A 20,070-nucleotide genomic window follows, 5' to 3' on the forward strand; every position below is an offset into this window, starting at 1 on the left:
CAATAACTGTTTTATAATAAAAAATAACAATTAACTTTTTGTTAAAAAGCTGAGCTATTTTTGCTTCAAATTCATGTTAACGTTGTCTGGTTTTAGTGTATGTTTGTCACGTTATGTGCTATAAACGCATGATATAACAGTCGAAAAACGTACTTAAATTATATCTGATATTTTCCAATTATGTGTTATCATTCTTCGTGAACTTTTTAATGAAGTCATTTCCGATTTATGTAACCCAAACACTTTCATTTATCTTATCTCAGCCAGGTTAATCTAAAGAATTGAATTTATCTCTTCCGAAAGAACGAAACTCTGCCCGCCTTAACAACGAGATAAAGAGAACGTACAATTATTGTGGTACATTTGTATATTAATCTAAAATGGTATAATATCATTAAAACGCTAGTCGTGACAGTAGACTTGCCCAACAGATTGTTTTTGAAGTACTATTATATGTTAAAAAATCTTGCTGTTTGCTGCTTGTAGAAATTACAAACTCACCACCATTCATTCGTATACGGTTTAACAAGACAAACTACAGCACATAAAGTTAATCGTCATTTGCATATAATTATCATTTATAATGGTTTTAAGTTGCATATATGTATTTCTAGAGCAAATTTATAATGACATGTTTATGAAAATTAAATTTTATGAGCACTTCATCTGAGACAGAAAATGATCAACGTAAATCTAAAGTGTATTGAATAATTGCACCTCATCCATGACAAAACATGTCGAGAGCCATGCTGTTAATCAATTCCATTGTCATTTGAATCGATTCGGTTCAAAGAAACTGTAAATTATTAAGTGATTATTCGTCAGGCTCGTGGCTTAAATGCGTGTGAATGTAGTTAATGAGACTTATATATAGTTGTATTGGAACTCATTAATGTCAGGTGACAGCAATAATATTGGAGATTATGTCTTGAAGTACACATTTATTCCGTAATCACTCGTAACAACAGTTTGTGAAGTTTCATGTTAACTCCAAAGTAATCCGCATGACGGATTCATTTTGTTAGATTTCATTAATCAAATGGAGTTCATTTACACAGATTATAATGTCTTTACTACGTATCATATTGTGATCCACGAATGAAAGATATCGTTTCATAGGATAGATTATTATATTTCCCATATGTTCAAAACCGCCATACAATATAGAGAGCAACAGTCTGTTTGCCAATTCAAACGTAAAATGCACTTAACAAGTACACCAAGCTGAATATATAACACCAAATACGAAACATTTTAACATTTTAGCTGCATGACCTTATTTCTAATAAGAAATGGTTCGGACTATGTCTGGGTCTACTAAACCTGTTAGTAAAATGTAACCGTCGATCAATAGATTTGAAGATAAGCACACCTTTACATCAATCTATTTGAAACATGTTCGGCTAATAGACGTTCGCCCCATTTAAGGCGAATCATTAATTGCATAAAACTGATACCAGCATTCTTTTCTCAGTGGCGCCTTCGTTGACAGAACATTAGTTTTGTTAATGGTTTGTTTGTTTTAAATTTCAATATATTAACATATTAAGATAACTAGAAGGCGAAAACACACATATGTAGATTTTGGTGTTCAAGGACAGTATTAATATCATCTTGGTCGATTTACACTTTCAATTATAATATTGTTTAAACACTTGAAAGAACAGTGAATAAGTATGATTTCCTCGCATACGGCGATATTGACAAAATCTGAATGACACGCCATTTTTATACAAACCTCACCAGTTAAGTCTGCAAAAACATTATAATGACAACATGTTTTATTCTAAAATTGACGTTAAAACGTTAAGCATTTATAGTAACTACCACATTACTTCATAAAAGGAGAACATCAAAAGCAGTTGAACTCATAACATCTTCTTTGCGCGAATCTTAACAATGTTGAATTTCATTTGTCGCTAGAGAAATGACCGAACTGTTTAGCGCTTAAGTTTTCAATTTTCCATTTGACGGATGCAAAACCGAAACTGACGGGATTTGTACGCCTGCAGATTAAAGTCATGTGTTGCCTGTGTGGAGTTGCATATCTTATATTCACTTCGTATCGTACCTGTAAGAATCGATAAGCATTGTATTTCATTTCAACGGCGTTTTATTTTAAAAGCACATTACGCTAAGGTTGTGGTGTTTAATTAGAGGTGTCCAAAGGTATTAAACATATTCATATTATATGTGTGTAACACTTTGCAAGATTGTATTCGTCAAAAATCATTTATACTTGTGCAAGCACAAGTGGTAATCCTCTATTGTCAACTTTGTTAGATATTCTGTCCTAGTGGGTGTTTGGAACTTGTAAATAAACCATTGCACTACGAACATCAACTTTAATGCGATAATTAATTAAATGAAACTAACGTTATCTCTGCGACTTGAGATTAAATATCGAATAAGTTCTTGTCTGTATGTATATTTACAGATTGTGATATCACCCTGTCTGACGGAATTAATATTACACATTCGTACATCATTTGAAAAACATGTAATCTAAACTTAGCAACTTAACACGTTAAGTATGTAATTTGAACCTCAAAAGATTTAATCGTATACGAAATTATATGAATAAAATTATATATACATATCGTTTTTTGTTAAATGTGATAAAATATTGTTTCAAACTCAAGTTAAAAGAGACAATATTTATTATATTCACAACTTTTTAATGAAGGTCCGATCATAATTGCTAAATCAAACATTGACATATTTTGTATTTCCTTAATAATGGCATATTTATGCAGCATCGTGATTTGCAATTGCGACTGCGATCTTTAAATGAATTTAGAACAGTTGTCAGTGTCAATCCAAAACGAAGAACAGACATGCAACATAGAAATTGGAACGTTTAACAGACTTCCTCTGAGACAAATTGCCATTTTTTTATTTCGGAAATACAACTGAAGTAGGAACTAGTTAACATTCTGTTTATATTCATACACTTCAGCCTTAAATGAGCGACTTTCTTTACATGTACGGCATTGCTTCATTTAATTCACTCAATTTGCCGTTTGTGTGGGTTTCGTTAAAATATTGAACAGTTACAAATGCCGGAGGCTGATTGGGTAGAACAAATAAGATATACATGTGGGTATTCTTCACTTATATTTCAAGTTTTTTACCAATAACTATGTTTTTATATGTTTATAAAAAAAGTTTGAATTCCAGACTTTAGAAAATGCTGTTATATAAGTATCAGTTAGTGTAGAATGATAGTTATCAATACATATATGCATTCTCAACCGGTTGAGATTATTAGTGTTATCCTTTTTTCATACTCGATAGGATTTTTGCAATTTGAATATGCACAGTGATAACAAACATATATGCATAAATTACCGCTCACAAGTTAATATGCACTGTAACGCCATATTAATAAGGTAACTAATTGCAGAATTGAAGAACTATCAAACTATTATTGTTTTGAAGCATTAGTTTACAAGTTTACAACATTTATGAAATATTTACACAGATACACATTTGAATGCTTAGCGCACGCTGTTTTGAAAACTATGGTGGATCCGTACATCAAGTGCTACAATTACATCTGTGGTCGAGCTTAATTAGTATCCAGAGGGGCGCGTTGCAGTGACAGTGTAATTATCGTAACTGATAGCGACATTCTTTATTCGAAAAATAAAGTTTAAATGCAAAACTAATTACGTAGCATTGCTTCGGCGCAGCATTTCTTATGTTGCTTGTATTAAACGCTAATAACAGATCAGACATAGATGTTGATGGGTTGACCTTTCAGTATGTACTAGCATATGTCGTACATTTTATTCAGTAGAGTCCGAAGATAAAGGATATCAATATTCCATACATTACCCATATGGATAAATCAATAGTATGCCAAACTTTAATTGAGATGTTGTTTTCAAACGGTATGGAGACTCCATAATCACTTGTTCTAAAGAACGTGTTGTTCGTGCGTAAATATGAGGAGAAGTTCGAAAAGCATATGTCTATCACTTAGACATAATTCTTGTTTACTTGTATGCGTTTTGGTGATGTGGACCGGACTTGTTTATTAACATGTCTGATGTACATGGCTTATATACAAACGATTAACAAAATCCAATATTGCGACAGTTCGTTATAAACGTCAAGTTCATGTGATGTACAATTTGACATTTGCAATTAAGTGAGACATGTTTAATTGCACTTATACATGTATTATGGTTCAAAGTGTACTAATACTTGTAGTTTTAAAGAGATTAATAGCCACAGAGCAGTCATTTTTTTTAGTTATTCTGATGGTATTTGTTCTATACCAAGGGTTTCTTTTTTATATGACAACACAATGTCCAAATACAAGAGCGCTTACTTAAAGTTAAGTGCAGTATCACTTTAATTGAACAACACCCCTAGGTCTTCAATAGCATCATTTAACTTCTGTGCTTTTATCAAATACGTAGGTTTATATTTTTAACTGATCCGAATAATGAGGTATTTATAGTTTTCTGTTGTGTTTTTTAACAATCAATATGGCACTTAATGATCATTATCTTATAATGTTACGCTCATCAAATCGTGGAAAATATTTATCAAATGCGATTTAAATGAAATTATCACGGACACAATTCTAACAATAACTTAGTTAATGTGTAAAATATTTCAGAGGATCTAATTAACAGTTCTAGTGTTCCGGTGTTTGCATTTCAAAATCGTTTTAATTACGTCAAATTAATAAACTCATATGTAGAACAATCTTTTGCTTGTTTCGTGTGCAGTGTTTAAAGCATAACTTAATATTTCAAGTGTCAGTCCAAACTTTGATTAAAAAAATAGAATTTTTACCACAATGCACCAGTAGTGAATTGCTAGACAGTTTAGCTATTAGTGTTAACAAGTCATTATCGTTTTGATAATTAAGATAATAATTTAATATATGTTTAAAGTGACGCCTGACAATATTATGTGATACGCCACTTGCAATAAATTTACTTTAAGTTAAAATATATAAATTGCTTTATCAAGTATTCAATGATCAAAACACGCCTCGAAAATATTGTTTTCCGTTATTTATATAGTTTTGAAGTAAATTGTTTAAAAATAATGACAATCAAATAGAGCCGTCATTGACACTTTTAGTATTCGATACCGCACGAGTTTCTGAGAACAAATCATAAAATATATATTTTTTAAAACATTATATGATCAATTGGGGATAAGGTAAGACATTTTAAAATCAAACGTATTTTTAAATAACAAAACTAAAATGAATACAGTAATGTGCAAGAAATTGATATGTTATTAGATCTTTTTAAGGTATGTTTAGAATGCGGCAATATCAACACCCTTTAGTACCACCAATCGATAATGTATATTGTATTTTAGACAGTTACGAACAGTGATTTCATATCATTCACCAAGGGAGAAAACTTGCCGCATAGGAAACAAGAACAATTGTGCTATCAACGGAGTAGAATTATGCCCAATGTGTACCTAAACAATTAAGGTGAAATTGTGCGTTCAACTTCATTATATCTAATAACTACTTTTATTGAAACGAAGGTAAACAAATATGTCAAGGTTATTTTTCGACATTAATTGAAAAAGACCTTATCAAGTGACTTGCTTTTAATTCTCATCATGACCTTTTCTACAAATAACGGTCCGATTCAGGACTGTGTGCAAGATGACATTGAAGTTAAAGTTTGCGTAAAACAATTGCATATCACCGTAACCTCGCAAGATAAGATAACTTCACGAATGTACGCGGGATTTTTATGGGTTGTTACTGACAAAGGCCCCTTGATATGAACGTTAACTTAGCAGTATCATGCTCGCTTATTTAATTTATTTCAAAATTCCTTTAAAACATGTGCGTGAAATAACTTCTATATGTAGTTGATATGTTGACCTAGAATGGGGTTCAGTAACTTCGGCTATAATGGAAATATCAAGCTTACATAATGAAGATAGGATAGGCATCTTCGGCTAGATGACGAACTAACGAGGAATTACATTTCAGGCACGTAAGGTTATATTCACTGGCAAAAACATTTTTCGATCGATCAATAGTTTGAACTTTATTGAGTCAGACAAAGTTTGGATTGAATATAGGTTCAGTTGGATGAGGGTCACTATTGCAAATATTGGAACACTTATTTTCGTATAACTTCAAAAGTAGTATTATCGATATAACTTTAGTCTTGAAGGAGGTATTGTATTGCCATATTGGGTTCAGGTAGCTTACATGCAGACCGTGTTAATTATTTTATTGGTAGACATTTGAATAATCACATTTTTAATGTTCACTTTTATTGTTTTAATTCATAATTTTTAAATGTTTTTTACATATCAAAATAACTGCTTTAGATATCCATCTTCACTTTTTTTCTATCTGGTTATTGTATTCGGCGACCGAAAAGCTAAATTAGAATATTTATGCTGAATAAAAGTCGAGTGCACTGGGTTGAAACAGCCCCCGTTAATTAATTAATAGTGAATAAAAACTAACATTCAACTCTTAATTTCACTATTAACGTCGATAATTTGTGTACAGTTCTTGTTAAATATGAAACTGTAAGTAACGTCTTCATCAGTAGCTGTTTTAGTTAAATCCAATATTTTGGATGATTGGTTAAATTGACTTAAACAACATCAACGCAGTATACACTGTGCGTTATATGTAATTAGAAAATGCGTGAGAAAGTAATATGACGGAAACATTTCATCAAAACGAACAGATTAGATCACATTGATTTATGACGTTCTCTGACCCTGTCTGTCAGTCAGATCGTTTTCCATTAAGTGTATCATTTTTAGGGATATTAATCATACTTGTAAAACTTCTTTGCAAAGTAAGACATAGCAAACAATGTTATTGTACAATGAGCTCGTTATGTTACAAATTGGGAAAAATAAACCTTTAATCCTTTTCTTAATTAGCATAAAAAATAACTTAGAATTGTTTCATAGCTTTGAATTCGGGTCTGTATGTGCGTCCCTGACATCAGTTGTACATGTATGTGGCCATAGCATTGCATGTTTACGTCGATTTATATAGCGCCAATTGCGTAACTAATATACGAAGCGTAGCAGTATTTAAGTAACATGCATACATGTACTCAAAAATCAACGAATATTTCGCAAAAATTTCCTTCAATAAAGTAAACCCATAACAAATTAGTTATCCTTATAGAAATAGCCAAAATTTCAACATTATATGTGGTTTGGTAACATAGAATTAAATAAATACAAAATACTCGTTTTTATTTTATTTTTTGTGCGACGATATATTCCATGTTAATTTTACTGGCTTCGGTCCTGAGAACTACGTCGTGCTTCCGAAGCTGACCGAGGCCAATCTCGTGCTGGCCTGCACAAGTGCGTATATCGGTGACGGAAATACACATGGAGTATAAAGTGACACAAAACGACCATTTTATATCGTGGTTAATCTATATTACGAGACCAAATCTAGCGTTGAAATTCAAGCTTTAAGGAACATTGATTTTCAATGAGTTTACCTTTTTCGAAATATTGTACGAAATATTCGTTGATTTTGAAATTTTACGGGCTTTAATTAGAACAGAAACGAACAGAATATTATATTTAGACTTCAGCATATACATCTCATCGTCATAAGCATATACATACATTACCAGCATGCGTTTTAATTAAATACAAACACATACATCATTTCGAAGAAAGATCGATTAAAAATTAACGAAATACAACACGTAAAAGTGAGATTGTCACATGGAAAATGTTAATACTTAGATACTTAGTGACCGCATAATATAAAAACGTTGTTTTATGATTGCAATAAGTACTACATTATTATAAGCTTATTGGCTTTATGAAATACATATAATGTATGCTACATAAATAAGACATTTTATCGCATTTCAACATTAAAAAAACATGGCTAGTAAGACTTTTTTCTTCGAACTATTAAGTAGTTCGATTAACTTGAACATATTTTGGCGAGATCTATACTACTTTGGAATTAATGTTTTACTTACATTGGCATAGTTAGGACATGTAAGAACAAAGTGATATTCATCATCGATATCATTAAGGTTGAATAAACCACAATTACGTTGATCTCTAACAATATTATGGTGTCTACCCGTTTCAATACCTAATTAGTGGGACGACAAACGTAATTTAGCAATAATGGTCCTATGTTGTTTTTTTTCCAACAAAATCAAGATGAGCCGATCTTTCGAATACTGGTTTTACTTCCTCATATAAAATAATTGAACTAGATGATGTGGCACTTATATTCCAGTTAGTGATATACTGGTCTCGTTATCTGTTTAAAGTAACGGGATGAATTGATTAGAATTAACAAATTCGGGGAATAGCCATACATCGTTAAAACCGTTCTGGTTACGAATGTCCATGATGACCAATTGATTGTATTATGTTTGCGTTCAATTTCTTATCTCTGTGATTGAACTTTTTGTTTTAGAATACAATAACCCTGCTTTACGGTATATAATTTCAAAAAGTATTGAACGATTCTGACATATCTGTCTAAATACAAGGGTAGTTTACCAAATTAAGCATATATCGATAATGAGTTTGTTGACATCTTTACATTTAATATTATTTTACAAAATTTACGATGGACGCGCTCAATGTCTTCCGCTTTGATAAATCCCCAAACCCCACAGTTATAGTTTAGAATTGATGACAAATATGCATTAAATAAATTTAACATGACATTTATAGGTACATCCATGTCTTTTGTTAAGGTGAACAAAGAATGCATCGCTTTTAAAGCTTAGTCATACGGTTTATTTGTTGCGGGCATAAATGATCCACAGTTTGACATGACAATTCATAGGTAATTAAAATTGTTAACAATTTCTAGTGCTTGACCTTTATATGTCCATTTCAATGTTTTACTGATTTAACCCACTTTCCGGAATAGTATAACCTTAGTTTTTTCACTGTTAACCGTTAGATTCCACTTTTCGCAGTAGGTTTCTAAATTGTTTAATGATTTTCGAAGCACCTCCTGGGTTTCAGAAAATAAAGCCGCGTCGTAAGCGAATAATAATAGATATATCGATATCGTATATATCTTGTGTAATTCCGGCGTTCATTCCATTTTGCAAATCAAATGCGGTGTCGTTAGTAAAAAGAGAGAACAATATGGGCGACGTTATCATCCCCTGAAATAGGCCGACGTTACCACTGAATATGTCTGATAAGTTGCCCATGTAATTTTACTTCATCGTGCATTGATCGAATAAGTGTTAACAGTTCACCGTCGATGCCCACATGTATGTATCATTTTCCTCCATAATTTACTGCGATTGATGAAGTCATATAGCTTCCGGTATTCAATATAACAGCAGTATAGTTCATCTTTATCTAGAAACTGATTTTCTATAAGTGCATTTGGATAAAATATTGGATCGACCGTGCTACAATATTGTTAAACGCCATATTGTGCATCCGTTAGAATGTCATTTGTTTCTTCCCATTGTTTAAGACGTTCATTCAATACGCTTGTAAACAATTTTCCAAAACAACTTATTAAGGTACGTTGCCGAATGTAATTTGGGTCTGATATGTCTCCACGTTTATGTATTGGTACTATGATTTCGGATGTTCAGCTGCGAGGAAAACGCTTTTTATCGTGTTTAGCCTATTATCAAAAGTTCATGTAAGAATGTATCGGCATCAAACGAATTAATATTTACGTCCCTTTCGTCTGCTAATTTACTGAAATAATTGTGAAATTCGATTAACGATATCGTATCTGATTTTTGTGATGTAGTCTAATAATAATAATAAAATCTTTATTTAAAGAACATAGATTTGTTAAGAAATACATCAGATGAAATTACATAATATGCAATTTATATAATACATTTCTTATTTTCAACAAGGTCTTCTAACAATATACAATTTACAACAAATACATCATATTTCATCTTGAGCAATAAGAACAAAACATAAAGAATCATATATGCATGCACACTTATGATGATATATATTATAATTAAAAACAAATGACAGACATAAAACTACAATAACAATTTATGCTAGAACAGTATTCAAACATTAAACTAATGTTATTTACTAAAACAACATTAAGCATGTTCAATTCATTTCATAAAGTGTGGAAGAAAGATAAGCTTTAAATTTTTTCTTAAATGTAATTAAATTGTTTGTTTGACGTATAGATTGGAGTAACGAATTCCATTTTTTTTTGCTAGAAAATTCAAACGATTGTTTGAAATAGTTTGTTTTGGCTATTCGCACTAGATTTTAATCCCCCTTTTCGCAAGATCGCAAGTTAAAGTGATTATTTTGTGAAGGTGTCAAAAGGCCACGTATGTATGTTGGGGTTTGATTGTGAAATGCTTTAAATACAATAACTGACGTGAAATAGTGATTACGCTGTTCGAAAGTCAACCATTTTAGATCTTTAAATAGTTTTTTTGAATTAGTGTTGTACTTTTTATTTAAAATATGTGCACCACAACGCGTTTGTATTTTGATTATTCTATTTATTTCCGTTTTGGCCGTCTAACGTTTCAATAATTTCCAAAATTCGCGGGGAGATTTCCATCTCTTACTATTCATTTGTTGGCTAAGATAAATAATACTTGTTATCCTTTTTTGATTCAATCATTTGCTCGCGTGTATGTCTGGAACAGTGCCCTAGATAAGCTGCGTATCTGCGTCTTTCACCGTATTAAATTGTTTAAAAACCTAAAGAAATACAATATTATTCGTATTCAAAACGCAACCAATTTGACTTTAACACACATTCATCACATTTGATGCGTACGATACAATAGCATCGATCAAAAATGCTTTGCTTATTTTATGTATTTTCTTTTTGTTATTATTATCGTAACGCGGTGACGCTTTCATTCATCAAGCGCCTGTATGACAGAGCAGGAAAACAGTCAAAGCTTAATTTAAAAAAACGTACGGTCAGCAGATAGAACCCCTAACATACAGCGATCGTCAGTTGAAAGACACAATGAATCCAAGGATCATGTAAGTGCTGCAAAACTGTTTTTGAGTAGGAATGTTGATATTAGCATTGAGACTGAGTGTAATGAAACATAAACCTATGATGGAAATGTCAGTGAGCAAGATGTGTTTTTATTGAGAACTTTTTATAGCCTTGCTTAAAATGAAGTAACATCACAAAGAGTAAATGATATGTTAGAATTACAAACTTTAAACAAGGTTGACATTATATTCCAGAAATATAGTTGGACCACCATAAATCACATTCAGCAGTGCATCTCAACTGTGTTGAAGAAATCAATTGTGACTGCAATTAACAACACTGAATACTTTTCTCTAATGTTAGATGAGAGCACTGGCATTGCAGTGGAAAACACTTAGCTTTATGCATTCGCTATGTCAAGGACGGGTATCCAATCACTCAGACCATAGGTAACGTAAGCATCCTTGATGGCAGTGAACATTCCATTGTAAGCACCATTTACAGTTATCGAGTCGACTGATGGAGCAAGTGTCATAATAGGGCGGAAAACTTATGTAGAAGTACAAATACAGTTTACATATGCAACCGTTGTTAATTAGACACTTGCTTTGTGCACAGACTTAACCTTGCCCTTACAGATTCAATTAAAGAGAATGAAGTTCTTCCAATATTCAAGGACAAGTTTAATGCTCTTTACAATTTCATAGAAGCTTCTTCCTCTCGAACGTCTACACTGAAACAAATAGAGCAACTTTTTAATGAACCTAAGTTGCCCATACAGAAGCCATATTCAATCCGCTTGCTTGGCTTGACGAACGCAGTCCACGCAGTGTATATTTGTTAAGGCTCAGTTTTGGTAACGCTTTCCGAGTTTGCAAATGATAAGAATGCATCTGCAAAGGGCTTATAAAGTAATTTTCTTACTACAAAGTGGCTCTTCTTATAGCTTTCAAGCTAGATATCCACATTGGGTCGGCTTCCCTGGGAGTGCACCTCCAAAAAAAGGCGTGTCGTTCAGCGAAATTCAAACTGTTGTTGACAGCACGTTATGAAAACATGTGACGGGGCACGACTGGCTGAGATTAGGCATAATATTGAAATATCCGAGGACAAGGCATCATTCAAGGGGACAGATCTGAAAAATTATGGAAAACATATGGACATACAATTTGATAATCTGAAACTCGAATATATCTAACATTTCAAAGAACATTAAACGTAAGTTTTCAAAGGAAAGCAGCACAATTCTGGAAAACATGGCACGTCTGTTTGAAATCATGACCATGCAACTTTCTTTTGACTCTTGACAGTCTAGAAGCAGTGGAATTCTTGGCCAATTTCTATGGAACTGTAAAGAAAGCTCAATTAGTGCATAGTTACCTGCTTCAAGGTGTTCATGAAACAGAAACTGTCATTTCTCCATAAATAAACAAGGGAGCACTGGTGATAGACTGGCCTGTGTTTTGTGATATGGTAAAGGGATCATTTTCCAAGCTCACAGTCAGTTAAATATGTAAGATGATGATAGTGCTTAATCAGAACATCACCCCAATATTGCAGTTTTGTCGAAAGTGGATCTCTGCCTCAGGGTTACGAGTGTCGAATGTGAAAGAACATTTAGTTTTCAAATAGAATTAAAAACAAATCTAGAAGTTCACTTTAAAATGAGAAATTGGATCGTCTACTGAACATCGTTCTAAATTGACCATCTGTTAAAAACTTTGATCCAGTTCCGGCGTGTAAAGTGTGGCTAAGCCCCAAAAACAGACGAAAGAGGACGCTTGTACAACCATACAAGCCACGTAATAGAGCGGACACAACTACTTGAAGATCTGCATAAGGGTGCTTTGATTGATTGAACAATTTCTAGATTTTTTTCATATGTTTGACAGTTACAAAGATGCCAGTTTACATCAGTTGTTTTAAAGTTCAAAGTTTATATTATGGACAGTTTCAAGGATGAAAGATGTTATGAAACATCAATTTATTAAAGTTAATTATGATAGTTTACAGTTTGGGTACGACAAAAAATTTGGGTGTCTGGTTCCTGTCCCTAACCTCTCGATAAATTTGAAAGAGGACATGAACCAAGCTCCCTTTACCTTTATCAACGATAATCAGCGAGGTATGCCGATGGATAAAATTTTGCTAACTTGGTCTTTTGCATAGGTCGCAATTGTGAAGAATTAATTCACGGTAATATAACTTAGACGAGCTGCTTCTCGCTGAAGCAGCATTGTCAAAAAGCAACTATAAAACGTCTGTTTGAGGATTTCAATGCGCTACACCAACATGCAATTTAATATCAGCTGATTTTGTAAATATGAACCCCCATTTGCCCTGCCTGCATATTTACAATGTGTCATGACATTAAATGCAGTATCCCATAAATGCAATATCAATCCGAAAATTACCCGTGCATGGGTTAAAAAGGAGTATGAAAAAGAAAAGAAATACAATGCAATGCAAGATGTTGATATCGTGTTTACAAGAGGAGATTAAGATGCTTCTTGCGGTCAATTCATTTTTCTCAAATCGTGTTTACAAAAAGGGATTAAGTACATTTGATCGTGTTTCAGAATTTTCAATTAGAAGATGTTGTGACAATTGCACCATTCACGAGTTTAATTGTTATTTCAATTGCATCTCATTCGTGTACTCAGTTGTTTGCATTGATTTTGCGATATTTGTTCTATGTAATGTCGGAATGTGCATACTGTTCGGTAGTGTACAGATAAATGGTAATTTGCCATAAATAAAAGCCAAGTGGTTGTTAGCTAGATTTTTTTTCCGAATTATGATTCTGGTGTTATTGATTGATCGTTTAATATAAGTAATGATAAAATGGTAGTTTGCAGTATAATGTTGAGACAATTAAGCCTTGTGAAGTTATTGAAAGGGATGATCTCACACCGACACTTATACAAATATTTCCAATTGCTTTTCTTCAGGCAAGATGGTAAACTTACGGTGGCCAAGTTATCTGTCAATGTAACATATTGTTTATGTCAACATTAGTGGATTATGAACAATCCACCATGTTTACAACGCTACACACATATTTATAAATATTTACGTTTACATAATTGAACTGTTCTGTATATGCAAACAAGCTTATGCTTAAAATTTTCTGTTATTCGTTACAATCTTTTTAAAATGCCTTATTACTAAAGATTCGAAGCTTTCACGATTTCCGTGGGGAGATGAAATACGTGCATAAATATATTTTCTGATCTCCGCTTTTTACATCTTATTTACTATCAAACATACGTATTGAATATGTTCATGTATAACTATATCCCAGATAAGTATTGATTGATGAATATATACGTTCATAAAATTGAACTTTGCAAACAAATATGTGGAAAGCGATTTCGAAACAATTGTTGACGTTTGAATCATATAGAGATGCTGATGCTAACTTCGATTCGCATGTTCACAATAATTACCCGTTTGTATGTTATCATAAATTAAAACGGTGCAAAGCAATACAATCAATAAGTTTTAACTATGAGTTATAATTTTTTATTTGCAAACACGAGACAATACGATGTATCTTAAATTGCATGTTAAATATCATTAAACATTCAGGATTCGCTACACTTTCTTATAACAGACGGTCTAAAAACTAAACTATTTTCGCATGGAAATACATTCCCTGCAACACTATTCTTAAACATGTATTATTAAGTCGAGGATTGACATAACATTACAATAAATTTTTAGTTTTTATAAAGCAAGTGCTTTTTGCATGTACATTGTAGTGCAATCCGTTCAAAATACACCGAATCTGTTATCTTAAGCTCCTATGTTGTTTGGTTGACATATATATATGATACACCCCTTCAATCCCGACCTTATAACTACGTGTATCATTGACACATATTACTGATCAATTTACTATTTTGTTCATAGTGTAAGTAATGACATGATCGAAATTAAACGTTATTGATATTAACATCATAAACACCAGACAGACAGACAGACGGACTGACGGGCGGGTAGGCGGACGTTTGGGCATGCGGGCGGCCAGTCGGTCGGGCGGGAGAGCAGGCAGGCAGTCAGGCAGACAGTATAAACTTTGAGACCCGATGTATTACAATAAGTCTATAAATTGTCTTAATGGTTCTGGACTTCTTCTGGTGATTTAACAACAATGGCAATGTCGTCTGCAAAAAGTAATACAATTAAAACAATGTCATCTAGTTGCAAACCTGAATCGATATTATTGTGCAAAAACAACTCGAGATCTTCTAATAAGATAGAAAATTACGAAATGTGAATAACTTCTCCATGACGTAAGCCAACAGTTTGTCTAAAGTAATATGAAAATGAAGATAATGATTTTACACATGACTTAATTTTATATCCATATCACGCATAATATTATTTTTAAAAAAATCCTTAATTCCTTATTAAAAGATTTTCAAAAATAAAGCATTCCTATAAATAGTATCAAAGCTTTTTAACATATCGACAAAAAAAGCATACACCCGTTTGTTTTCAAATAAATAATGATTAATTAAAGGATATAAATATATATTGCGGAAGTAGTGGATCGCCCTTTTTAAAATCAGAATTGGGCGTCCAAACTGATGTTTTGTTTTATACATATAAACACGTTTATTTATAATAGTCGTAAATAATTTTGACAAGCAGATCACTATCGGACTTCCTCTATAATTATTTACATCAGATTTTAAACATTTTTTCTGAATGGGGATGATAATACCTTCAGTCCACTGGTCCGGGAAATAAACCGCAATGCAGTATATTATAAGACAAATCACATAAATGAGCTGATAGAATATCATTAAATTCAATAAAGTATTCGTTTAAAAGGATGCCACTTCCATAAGTTTTAAATCGTTTAAGTGATGTAACAGCAGTTGTTATTTCATGCATCGGTATCAGACTATTTTAAAATAGTTACCGCATCAGAACTTTCCTTTTTGTCCCTAGTAAGGCCATGTATATTCCACGAAAGGATAGGAAGTTCACCACCCTCGTGTTGCTACGGTCTCACTGGCTTGCCGTCCACGTAAAGGGTATCAAACACGATCCAAACAACTTACGCTTTTTTTTTTGTTTGAGACTTTAGGTGTTCTGTAGCTACTCCCGCTGTTTCTCCAGCATTGTCAACTTCTCGGCCATCTGCGCAGCCCCGACGTCTTTCGACTCGACCCTCTCCTAAAGCGAAATCACTCGCGCGTCGCTGCGTTTAACGCGGTCATTTAAATTCATACCTTTCCTCTCCAGGTTATCTAGAACACTACTAGAATTTACGTGCCATGGATCCTTGACTAACGCCTAATGCGTTCATGATATCCACCAAAGCTTTGTTCGTCCGCCGTATTGGAGCAATCAATTTGTTTAGATTTAGAGTTAGATTAATAATGATACGTTTAGTTATTATGTGTTGTTCATTGTATTCGATGAAGAACATACTAAGAACAATAAACCGTGTGTGTGTGTTACTTTTGTATTTTCATTATTTTTAATAGGTTTGTATTGTTTTAATTTACTTGTTTTTGTCATTTGTGTGCCGCAATTTTAACATGTTATTTTACCTTTAACATATGCATAGAAAGGTGTGTCTTAAAAGGTAGTCCGTTTCTTACCCGACGTTATCAGGATTTACAAATTTATTATCAATATCTTGCAAATACTTTTTTAGTTGTTTTCGATGCTTTATGTTGATTAAATACAATACATCTTGGTATACAATTGTTTGTTTTTTTATGAATCGGATTCATTTTTACACCAAATATAATTTCTTAGTAATATGACCTTCCTTCACACATCGACTGATGTAAGAACTTCCAACAAACATGTCAGTAAGCGTTACCTCATGCAGATATGAATGTAGTGTTATGATATTTTTCAGTTAGAATTCTAGATAAACCGAGGACATTGAGATTTGTCTGGAGGCTTAATTTTGACAAGCTTGCAGCCGCTAAGTTTTGTTAAAAGGGTGTCACAATACAATGTTTGTGTAAAATGTAAACCTTTGAAGAAAAAACCAATTTTAACCCCAAAACATGATTTCAATACATGACAAAGAGAACATCTAGATGAGCCTATATATACAACATCACATCATTGTTTTATGTGCTTAAAGATGAGAAGGTTTTCTTCAAAGTCTATATATGAGTCTATTAGAAATATGTTACCCTCAATGTTTAGAGGAACAAAGTGCATGTTAATTATTAAACCTCTGGGCCTTCACATTTTAGAGCAAATCATTATTTAAGTATTGAACAGTTTTCTTAAGAGTTTCCACTTACTGTAAGTTCGACAACTCTTCCCAGCGGTTACGAATGAAATACAAGGACGTAGTTATTGACGTCTTAAGTGCGTGCATGTGTTAATATATTAACTACGAATATTCATAATTAACAGTACACACAAATCAACAAAAACTATTAATTATTCTTATGCTATATATTTATTAAACTTCTATCGTTGCTTTCATATTTATCAATATAAATATAAATTAAGGATGGTATAACCCTGTCTGAAATAGAACGAAATTGCTTTTATGAACAAAAACAAACGGGAAGCTGCCCGTTGGGCTAATATATCTGCTTAAGATACAAATGGGAACGATGTTAAACAAATACTTATCAAGGATTGTATAATGTCGATGGAGTGAGAACCCTCGTTGTATATAGGGCATTTATTGGTATTGACATAAGATTTTCCGTCGAGACTTGCGGCTTCTGAGCTAATGTTTGTGAGGAGGAATACATTACTTAAGTATATTAAATATTCTGTAAATGATCAGTATATAGTGTCATCTGATAGACATTCTGAACACGTTTTCAGAATAAAGTGACTTCGCTATATATAATTGATAGTTATTGTTTTGGTTTTGTTCTATCATCATAGAAACACGTTTGTGTTAAAATGACAATAACACATATTTTACATAGACAATTCTGTATTATTATTCAAACAAACATAATTTGCTAAATGTCAAAGTGATAGTTTTAAGACATTAAGTTGAAAAAGGAATATTCATAGTGATGAGCCTAATTCTGAAAACGACGATTGTTCAATGATTTCGATGTACATATTACCTTAAATTTAATTTAGTTACTAACAGTTCTCAAAATCTTATAGTGAAAAGAAAGCTTAACTGAATATTAGCGAGCCATTACTATCAATTGAATATTTTTTTTAAAACTTTAAGTAAACAAGTGGATAATTGCGATATAATATAGGTTGAATATGTGATAACATAACGTCTACCTTATACAATGTCATTGTTTGGGTTGCATATGAGGTGGCTGTGATACAAAACATTTTTAAACGCCAACATATGATACCTTTTCAATACTTCTAAAACAAAATGTGGTGGTTTAAAAAACTTTAAATACTGCTGTATTGATTCGAAATATATAAACTGTAACAAGTAAGAATGATATTTTCATTCAATTTTTATCACCAGGTGCAATAACCTTCAAATATCGTGCTTAAATTTATCTGAAAGTTTGCTGAACGGGATTGTTTTATTAATAATTGTAATAAAGAGAAGTCTGAATGTCAGAAATTTATCAGAAGACATGCTTATACCAATGTCGTGGAAGTGCAGTTGAAATAGCGACAATATATAACAATCTGGAGTATTCCCGTTTCAACACAAAGTAATGCAATGCAGTTGTTACGGTATAATGACACCCTTCCGGGATCATTTGACTTAGTGAAACGTTGAACAAAATTATATTAAATAATCTCCGCAAAATAGTAGAACAAATATTTTCTGAAGCATTCGTGGTCAAATGAAATTGCCGAATGGGGATACAGCATTCGAGCATAAATCACAAAAACGTAACAGTTTTTTTTTTTGTAAAAATGTTTAATTTTCATTCAAACTCAGGTTGAAATTAAATAGTTAACATTAGCATTGACATACATTTGATGACACCATAGATTTGAACGGTCTCCATGGATTCTTCGTTTAAGCAAAAGACAATACGCGGTAATATGTACATACTGTCGAATAGTTTGTTGAAGACCGACAAAACATGTAAACGTAGACAGAGTCCATTTCCGATTTCATTGCGTTTATTTCTGCTTATGAACACAACACAACGTTTTCCAAATGCTTGTCAAGTTCAATATAACACGCGAAGCCCGCAACGGGCCAGCCCGCGAAAGCAAGCAATAATGCACCTCTATCTTCCGCTGCTCAAGTAGACTTACCATTAAATTAATATAGATATAAACAACGAAATCTTTGATAATTGTTACGTGTACAATTTTGTTGGCCGGTGTAAGGTCACGTGTCTGCGACGTATGCAACGGACACATAACAAATACATACGGAATTGACCGGAGATTGACACATATGGTAAGCAAAATATTCGTGACCGGTACTTATTGGCATTTCATAACCCGAGGCTATTGAAATGTTGATCCAGTTATTTCAAGGACAAAAACAACATGTACAACAATTACCACCAGCCTCGATGTGAACCTCGATACACAGATCAGCGAATCCGACCGCGTACACATGACGGGCTTATCTTCTTCACGGCAGCGATAGACCCGACTTGAAAGCAACAGCGTATTAACTACGTTCCATTTACATACTCAGCTTGGCAACGTGCCGATCTTCTTCACGGTAGAACCGACCTAATAGCAACAGCGTATTCGCCACAAGCAACATTTTGATGTTCCATCTCAAACTCCTGACGTACAGCCAGCCAAGCGATCAATGCCATTTGACCTGTGATCATGTTCCACTCTATTCCCATTGGCATTTTATAACCCGAGGCTATTGAAATGTTGATCCAGGTGGCCGGCTTTCCAAGATCGCATGAAATCTGTTACAAATTTTGACTATCATATTAATCCAACAATGCCCCAAATGTGCGTTTTGTGTGCGTATTGGTACAATACTTACTTTTATCTTACATGTTATACACCACAATGATCAACAATATAGGGATACGAAGCCCCTTTGTTGAACAATTATTAAGAAATCTGCTCGTATTAATTGAAAGCAAGTTACTCATGACGCATTCAATAATACAAACACAACCTTAATTATATACATGAAACGATTGTTCCTTACATTATGTACAGAACAATGACAGTATGCTGTCATT

This window comes from Dreissena polymorpha, chromosome 5 (genome assembly GCF_020536995.1).
Source record: "Dreissena polymorpha isolate Duluth1 chromosome 5, UMN_Dpol_1.0, whole genome shotgun sequence".
NCBI classification, from domain to species: Eukaryota; Metazoa; Mollusca; class Bivalvia; order Myida; family Dreissenidae; genus Dreissena; species Dreissena polymorpha.